We start from the raw sequence: 9570 nt of genomic DNA, 5'->3' as shown, positions 1-9570 counted from the left end.
TAGACCAGATCCAATCTCCCTCCGAGTCCACCACATCAGCCACTCGCCAAGAACGAAAATCATTAGGCGGAGGAGAGCTACACACCTCAATCAGCGGCTTATCACCAATCCAGATGTCATCCCAGAAGCTAATGGATTTCCCATTACCCACCTCCAGACCAATCCCCGTGCAGAACTCTGTAAAAACGGCACTAAGCCCTTTCCAAAGGAAGGAACAGCTCGCAACCCTCTCCTTAGGACCGCCAAAAATTCTGTCTTTCCGATACTTACCGTACAGCAGACGAACCCAAAGGGAGGAGGAGCATTGCCACATTCTCCAAAGAAGTTTCATTAAAAGGACTTTATTATTGTCCTTAGCTTGCCTTATACCTAGACCCCCCCTGCATTTAGGCTGGCAGGCTTCCTTCCAAGGGACCAGGTGAACCTTCCTCCCCTCTCCAGACTCTCCCCAAAGAAAGCGCCGATTAATCTTATCCAGATCGTTAAGAACCGGCTCAGGGAGTTTACAGGCTTGCATTATGTGATTCGGAGCCGCGCAGTTCACAGACTGGATAAGGGTGAGGCGACCAGCAAAGGAAGGAGAATTAGCTTTCCAGCTAGCACACGCACCATTAGTTTTATCCAGAATGTCTTTAAAGGAGGCTTTGGAAACTCTGTCACTATGAAGAGGGACCCCAAGATACTTTCCCAACGAGTTAGTCAAGGGAATACCCGAGATCTCACTAAGTCTTCTGCACAAGCCATTTCCCATGTTCTTAGAACAAAGCATACGGGACTTCTGGACATTAATCTTTTGGCCAGAAGCCTCACAAAAACAGTTAAGGACATCCATCACCACCTTAATTTGCTCCTCATTCCCTTCCACAAAAAGCATCACATCATCTGCAAAGAACAAATGGGTAATAGAGGGGCCATACCTGCTAATGGACACAGGGTGGAGGGACCCCTTGTTCACTGCTTCCTGAATCAGGTGAGAAAGTCTTTCCATGGCGATAACAAAAAGAAAAGGGCTCATAGGATCCCCTTGACGAATACCCCTGGAGGGAGAGAAATCGTCGGACATGTCCCCATTGATCAAAACCTGGAACACAGGAGAGGAAATGCAACTCTCAATCAACCTCCTCCAGTTCTCCGGATACCGGCTTTAGCAAGACTATCCAGAAGAAAGCTCCAGTTTAGTCTATCATAGGCTTTCTCTAAGTCCAGTTTAAGAGCCACCATCCCTTTCTTTCCTTTTCTAATTTTCATAGAATGGACAACTTCCTGGGCAATAACAATGTTATCCATCATTTGTCTACCAGGAACAAAGCTCCCTTGATTCTGGCTAATAATATCCGGCAAGATCTTCCGGATTCTATTAGCCACAATCTTGGTAATGGCTTTGTATAAGACATTACAAAGGCTGATAGGTCTCATCTGAAGAAAGGACGAGGGGTTATCAACATTAGGAATCAAAACGAGGAGGGTCTTATTAACCAGCCTGATATCCTTAGAACCACCAAAAACACCTAAAACAAAGCTATAAATGCCCTCTTTCACAATATCCCAGTGTTTATGATAGAAACTAGCGGGGATGCCATCAATCCCAGGAGCCTTAGTGGAACCGATACTGGAAAAGGCCAGATCAATCTCTTTAAGGTCCACAGGATGGAAAGCTTCCATAATAGCATCCTCCCCAAGCCGAGGGAAGGAAATATCAGAGTAGGCGCTAACCAAGTTCACCGCTTCCTCTTTAAACAAGTCCTTATAAAAGTCAAGGGCAAGGCGCTGAATGTCCTCCTCCTCAAAGATCCAAACACCATTGGTATCTCTGATCGCATCAATCCTGTTCCTCTGTCTTCTAATGACCGTAGAGAGGTGAAAATACCTGGATTTCCGGTCCCCATCTTGAATCCACGACTTTCTAGACTTCTGGAACCAAAGAAGCTCCTCTTGTCTAAGCACAGCTTCCAACTCGTTCTGGAGAGCTCTAAGCTGACCATTCAAACTATGATCGAAACGAGCCTCTAAACAACGCTGAATACCTTCCATCCTTCTCAAGAGCTTATTCTTCCTTCTGATAATGTGGCCAAAGATGTTCTTGTTCCACCCAACCACATTCCTCCTAAACTCCTCCACAGCGAGAATGACATCGGATTGAGGATGCCAATTGTTTTTAACAAAGTTCTTGAACTCGGGGTGAGAATCCCAAGCCACAAGATACCTAAACGGTCTGTTACCTTTCCGCCGGTTTCCTTTAACCATTCTGATCAGGATAGGGCAATGGTCAGAATGCCTGAAGGGAAGATTAAGAACGTTGATCTCAGGAAACCTACAGATAGCAGCAACATTAGCATACACTTTATCCAGACGAACAAACACATTGTTCCTTTTCCACGTAAATTTGTGACCAGTAGCTCCCAGGTCCGACAGCCCACAAAGATCCATACTATGCTTATGGTTAAGACACCTGTTAATGTAATGGTTACCCCCACCTCTCTGACCACTCAAAGTGGCAATGTCATTAAAATCCCCGGCAACCAACCAGGCCTCCACCATATTAGAACTAATAGAATGAAGAATCTCCCACATCCTTCTTCTGTTAGTTAAAACAGGATCGGCATAAACGATGGTAACAAAGAAAGGGTTATTACCAGGGAAACACACCTTACTATGGATGAATTGACTGTCCATAGTAATAATATCAATCTTGACTTGACCTGGCTTCCAGAAGAGCCAAATCCCCCCAGCCCGGCCCGTAGCCTCCGATCTGACACAACTCCAACTCTTAAACTTCTTAACCACCTCATCTGCTTTGGAACCGCTAATCTTGGTCTCCAGAAGAGCAAAACAAGAAGGATTAAATTGTTTAATAAGATCATTAACATGGATGCGGGTTGCCTTGCTCGCCGCACCTCTAACATTCCACACAAAGAAGTCAATCAGAAAGGAAAACTACAGACACAAGCCCAAAACCTAGATCAGGTATTTATTCGGGGCTCCAGAGAGCCTAGAAGAGGTACCAGAGGGTCCCCTTTTATCCCAAGAGTCCTTCCCATTATGGTTCTTATTAGGTTTAGCTTTGGGTTTCTTCAGACTCGGCTTATTAATCCCCATAGCTTTCCTAACTGGAACCTCAACAAGAGGATTCAGATTACTAACCTCAATACTCAACGCTTTCCCTGTAGAGAGGGAAGGATGGGAACTACTGTCGGTGTCAGCTTTAAAGAGAGGGTTGATAGACTTACCCATAATGGAGGCAGGCTTGGCAGATTCCAGGCCAGGCTTGCATAAGTCCATCTGATCCTTTGGAGGCTCCGAGCCCTGTCCCTCCTCCATAGACAAGACACCGAACCTTGACCCTGAACCGGAAGCTTGAACCACCCCAGAGTCACCCCCCTTCTTAATAACAGGAGGCTTGGCCTTCATCTTCGGCGCGATCTGAAGAGAAGTCATCCCATTACTGATATCAGTAGACTGACTTATAGTAGCAATAGCCCTTTGGCTTTCTTCTAACCGACCTTTTGGCAAGCATCCAAGGGCCAAAATTCCTTACATCACTCTGATTCTCCTCAACTCTGCCTATGTTAGGTTCCACCGCCTCCTCCACCACAATCCTCTTACTAGGACAACCTTCAAAGGTATGGCCAAACATGCCACATTCATAGAAGATATTGTGTATACCTTCATATTCAATATGAAAGACCTTATTCTGAACCCAGAATTTAGACAAGAGAGGCTTAGCGAGATCTATATCAATACAGACCCTGGCAAACTTGCCCCTAACTGCTCCAATGGTAGTCTTATCCACATGGTGGACCTTCCCAACCAGGCTACCAATCTTATTCAAAAATCTTTCACTATAGTATTCAAGGGGGAGGCCTGGGAACCTAACCCAAGTAAGGATTCTGTTAACAGAACAATCATGGGGATCGAAATTAGGAACCCAAGGTCTCAGCGCCAAAACATGGTTGGAAATAATATAAGGTCCCCCATTAACAACAGCATTGAAGTCCTCAGCGCTTGTAAATTTGATGACATAATAGTCATTCTCAAGGTCAGTAATGGTAACCTTTCCAATCTTCGCCCATTGGGCCTGGATCCTCTGGGCAAAATAATTAAAGCTAATACTCTTCCCCAAAACAGTAACAATTAAGGCCAATTTCCATTTAGATCTAAGAATTCGCTTGTCCTCAGAAGAAAGACGGATCCTAGGACAAAGTGGGTCCTCTGGCTCGCCATCCTCAATGTCAGAGTCTGAAAAAAACTCCTCAGAATCATCCTCAATAATGTCCTCTCCCTTCGTGGGTTCCTCCACAACCACTCCCAACACCTTATCCCTCCAGGATGAATTACCCCAATCATTCTGAAAAGCCGGATAAATTGGTGGAACAGTAGATTGTTGCTGTCCTGAAATCTCACCAGGACCAGAGGCCAAAGCCTGATCCCTAACAAGCCCTGGGCATCCAACGCCCTTCTCCCCAGGGCCTTGGACGAAAGTAGAAACACCCGTGGCTTGCACGGAATGCCCGGTATACACAAACTTCAAAGAGTGCGCCTCCTCCGAACACAAATTAGGATGAATGTCTTGCGGAGACTGACCCGTATGCACGGTAGGCGCGGCTAGAACCGTAGTAGCAGACTTCACCATGTTAGCTGCCCACGCGACCTGCGACATGGCGGAACCAGGCCCAGGTAAAGGCGCCTGCGCAGGCATCGGCTCAGCAATGGCCGAAGAAGGGCTCCGCTGCCCCGGCAAGGGCACGCCCAACGGCCCCTCCCCCTCCACTGCCGAAACAACCCTAGAAACATCCCTAAACCCCTCGCCGGCCGCCACCACCGGATCAATACCATCCACCCCCTGGAGGTCCGGCCGCCCTCTCTCCCTAGAACGATCGCGCCTCCGATCGCCGCTCACCCGCCTCCTCCTTGGCGATCCGCCAAAGCCTTCCTCGTCCTCCCCATCCGGCGCAAGATCCGGATCCGACGCCGACCCAACCTCACGATCCAGCCTCCCAAGCGAAGACCGACCGCCATCGTCGCCTCTCCCCGCCGCTGCAATCACAGAAAATTTCCTAACCCTAATCGCCTTTGTCATCGCCTTAGAGAGAAGAGAGGAGCGATTCAGAGTATATGATTTCTTTCAATAACCCTAACCTTAGGGCTACTCCAATCGCAACTCGCCACCAGAGCAAAAGTTGGACCCTGAATTACAATTCTATCAAGGTGCAAAAACCATCAAATCGGTTCTCCAATCGCAATTCGCCACCAGAGCAAAAGTTGGACCCTGAATTACAATATTTAATTAATAAGAATTTTTTTTATTAACCTTTATCAAAAATTCCCCATATTAATTCATTATTAATTAAAACCCATTTATTTTATATTTTAATAGTTAAATTAAACCCTTTATAAATTGTAAAGGAAAAAACTGAACACTTATTAATTATAATAATATCAAATTAATCAATTATTAATGTCTTTTACTTTTTCTTACCAAAAAAAAATGTCTTTTACTTTTGGTAAATCTTCCCTCCCTCAATTTTCATTTCCCCGTCTCTTTTCATTCCCTCCCTATTTTGGCTCCCCTGAAACTCAAACGATGACTTTGAATTTCAGACCCTTGCTTCAAAATTTCATACCCCTCGCCTCTTCGCTCTCTCTCCCCCCTTTCTCTCTTTTCTCCATTTTCCCCTAAATTTCCTCCTACCTTCTCCTTTCCCTGGAACTCCAGCGACCATGCTCTCTGCCATTCTCCTCTCCATCGTTCAATTTCTATCTTTGGTTTGCTATGAAAAACGAGAACGCAGACTCAAAGGGAAGGAACTGCGATTGACGATGGCGATGAAGGAGAAGCAACCCCAACTCTGGCGAGTGATGGAGAGACAAAATGAAGCCCGGTGAATGAAGGTGAGGCAAACAAAACTCTAGATAGAGAAGGAGAAACAAGGGTTTCTTCTTCAGATCTGAGGTATTTTTCAATTCCAATGAAATTAATGGGACATATGAAAAACATACTGCTTCTTGAGCCAATTGATTTGCTTAAACATGTTTATGATGCGATGCATTTCTCAAAAGATCATCCTGGTGAAGATGTTGTTCTGTTGCCCACTACAGATGCAACTTCTTCCAACAATTTTTTTGTCATGCATATAAATTGATACCAGTTGAATCTTTGTCTTTGTTTTATGGGTTCTTCCTGCTTTCTTATGAGGTCTTGTGGAGATTCTATTTCCAAGAAGCATGGTTAATGTGATATAAATTGGAAGTGATGCACTTTGGGACTGGTTATACTTCCTAAATCACATGAGTTTAAAATGGGGATGAAGCCTCCAAGGAGCAGCAGTGATGTTGGAATGGAAGCTTTTCAATAAGAAGGTATAATTTTCAAATGTTTAAGAAGAGGAAATATTAGAGTTGCATCTATTTATATAGTAAATATGATTTACTTGGCTAGTATTAATCTTCGAACAGAACAATTGGTCAACTCTCCTGTTTGCTAGTTAACTTTATTAGGAAATCTAATTTGCTAGTTAACTTTATATGTGTAATAGGAAATGAAGGATAAATTTGAAATACATCCCTAGTTGGATAACGTTTGAGCTTACTTTCTTCCATGGATGCTTTTGGTAGGTCTGTTCTGCAAATTGGTAAACAAATATGAAGCTTTAAAATTGAAGCACATAGATTCAGCAAATCGCCTAGGATTTTGTAGACATTTATGCCTATCATTGATAATATAACAATCTTTCTCGAGGCTCGGAAGTTGGCATTGCCATTACTTTTCTAGTTTTCTTTTTCTGTACTTTCTGTCCTATATTGGTTTGTTTGCAGGCATATAATGGTAGCTTACTGTAACTAAACAACAGTGTTAACAGAGACTCAAATGTTTTCTTTGGGGTGAAAGTTTTTTTTACGTAGACTGATGATTATGATTATTTGAAGCTTGTAATTACATGGATGGTATTGTTAGTGTTGATATGCAGTCTAGAAAAATATAAATTTAGTGTATGGTACTAGCTTGTAGCTTCTACATGATTTATCTTTGATTACTAACTAATTCTTGAATGCCTCTTTTGCTTCTTCTTTCCTTTTTTAATATTTGCCCTTGAAAAGCGGTCAGAAAATAAGGGCTCTTAAGGGAGCTTGTCCTGGAGTGCATAAGACCAATTTATTTGCAACTTTAGAATATTTTCTGATTGAAGGGTTTCAAGGTGATGCTCGTGGTATGTGATCTACTTTATTTCTCTAGCATTAAACTTCGTACTATAGAATTTTTTTCAAGTGCGAATAATATGGTAAATTTATGAATTTAACATATTCTGTTATCTCTATTTAAGCAGGGGAAGCCCGGATTATAAGCAGGTACCTTTCTTAGTCATTTCTACCTTTAAAACTCTACTATCTAGAAATAAATTTTGATCTCCATTATTTTTTATTAATCATGTATGTCAATGTACTCTAAATCTAGAAGACCCCTGGAAGTAGCAGAAGAACATGGCTAAGGCTAAGGCACCAGGTTTTACATATATAGTTATCATGAAATCTTTGAGGGCTAGTATGGTGGCTGCATATCTTCAACAGGTGCTGTGACATTTTACTCTATCAATTTGATTTGTTGTGGTTTTATTTTTCCTCATTTTACATTAATTTATATAGGAGTACTAATCCCTATTTGTTTTTCTTCTATCCTTTTGTTCTTTGTTATCATTGCTTCTGCCACTCGCACAATGCTTTGACTTTGTGTATTTGTTATATCCCGGTTAATGTCCTTACATGATCTTAGTGCTTGAGCTACTCTATGTTAGTTATTATTGGGATGGAATGCATATATCTTTGTTTGAACTTTTTCAACAGTACCCAAGTTTTTGTGCGGTTTTACTCATATTTTTTAGACCAAAATTAAAGTCAGTTTGTTTGTGCATTGTTTTTAAATTACGAATATGCTTTTTACATTTTATTTGTTGATGTGGATCCCTCTTGCTCCTGAAACATTTAGCTAATAGTTTGGTACAACTCAAGTACATGGTTTTGAAAGATGAGTGATTATTAGGCCAGGTATCGAAAGTTAACAATTAAGTAGGTGGTAAACTATTCCTACCTAACAATTTAGTTGTTGATTTGCTTGCAGGTTAGATTGCCATCTTCCCCATTGAAAAACAGAGCCAACCATGAAAGTTAATTTTTTTTATCAATTATTTATTTTTAACCAGAGGTCACGGGTTCGAGTCTTAGGAGCGGCCTCTTGCTAATTAAATTGGCAAGGGAAGGCTTGCCCCCAATACACCCTTGTGGTGGGACCCCTCCCCGGACCCTCGCTCAGCGGGGACGCGTAATGCGACCGGGCCGCCCTTTTTTTTTATTTATTTTTAAACACATTTTTCTTTATCATTTTCATTTGGGATAAGTGCAAAAATAGCCAACTTGCCAACCTTAGGGGTAAAATTGCTCTTACCTGCCGATATTATGTGTAAAATTGCATCATTTTAGACATTAGGAGTAAAATTGTTCCTGGCCTTAAATGTTAGGTATTTTTGCATCTTATCATTTTTCTTCTTTTTTTGAGAATATCTTTAAAAACATTGACACTTTCTGCACCATATTATTGGGTTATAAATGTCATTTCCTTTGCATGTTCTGTCATGAAAACGTTTTCTTTGGCTAATATGCACATTGGCTTTGGGAAAATGATGTTGCGTGCGTGCTCCTAGTAAAACATGCATCCAAACATTGGTCTCTCACAGTAATAGTTTTGAAAACACAAAATTAACATTATAGTATCTAACTTTGATTGCTGATTTTATCAAATGCTTATGTGAGAGTCTTTCTCCTTATTGATTTTGTGTTCATATTATTAATGCATAAGTTCAATTTTAACTTTGATTGCTCATTTTATTCGATGCTTATATGATAGTCTTTCTCATTGTTGCTTTGTGTTCATGTTATTAATGTATAAGTTCTGCCTTAACTTTGATTACTTATTTTGTAACAGTTGGTGATGTGAACCATTTTATCTCTACAACTATGAGTGGGGTAATGTTGCCTTAGGTTTCCTCAACATCTTAACTCTGATCTTTGGATGCTTGCTCTGAATCTCATAATTTTCCTATCAACTCCACAGTTTCTAGAATTATTATTCGTATGGCATCAATAGGGAATATCTTTTTTTTTGTTAGATACCCTTGATTTAGTCTTAGAGCTTTTGTAATATATATGTTTTTATAATTGGGATATTTGTTTTCTTATTGGGAGTTTCTTTACTGGGTGGATGATTGTTATTTATTTAATAATTATTTATTTTTCGTTAATGCCTCAAATTTTGGACTTTGTTTATTTCTATTTTTATTGTTCTTATTGATTTTAATGTTGCTCCCTCCAATCTAAAAGTTCATATAATAATAATAATAATAATAATAATAATAATATTGATAATAACAATAATAATAATAAATTTAAAATTAATTAAAAACAAATTACTAAATTTTGATGAAGTTTGCCATGGTTATGCTCCTGGCTAAGCAAAGATTCTAGCCACACGTGTTATATCTTTGCCACGGTTACTCTCGTAGCTAAGTGGAGTTCATTGTCATG

At 41.0% G+C, this 9570-nt stretch overlaps 1 long non-coding RNA gene across 5 annotated transcripts; it reads left to right on the top strand.

Annotated features, from left to right (window-relative positions):
• The first annotated feature begins 5542 nt into the window (after positions 1-5542).
• Positions 5543-9244, top strand: LOC136227584 (uncharacterized). Of its 5 annotated transcripts, XR_010688139.1 has the most exons (6): positions 5544-5950; positions 6194-6357; positions 7096-7205; positions 7323-7344; positions 7454-7563; positions 8972-9244. It is a non-coding gene; the product is annotated as an uncharacterized lncRNA (long non-coding RNA). The 5 variants fall into 5 exon arrangements; XR_010688138.1 differs by having other exon boundaries at positions 5543-6357; positions 7320-7344; positions 7451-7563; XR_010688137.1 differs by having other exon boundaries at positions 5544-6357; positions 7451-7563.
• The last annotated feature ends 326 nt before the right edge of the window (positions 9245-9570 follow it).

This window comes from Euphorbia lathyris, chromosome 4, assembly GCF_963576675.1.
Source record: "Euphorbia lathyris chromosome 4, ddEupLath1.1, whole genome shotgun sequence".
Taxonomy (NCBI): Eukaryota; Viridiplantae; Streptophyta; class Magnoliopsida; order Malpighiales; family Euphorbiaceae; genus Euphorbia; species Euphorbia lathyris.
Note: the sequence above shows the minus strand (reverse complement) of the source record. Positions and strands in the feature narration are given on the sequence as shown.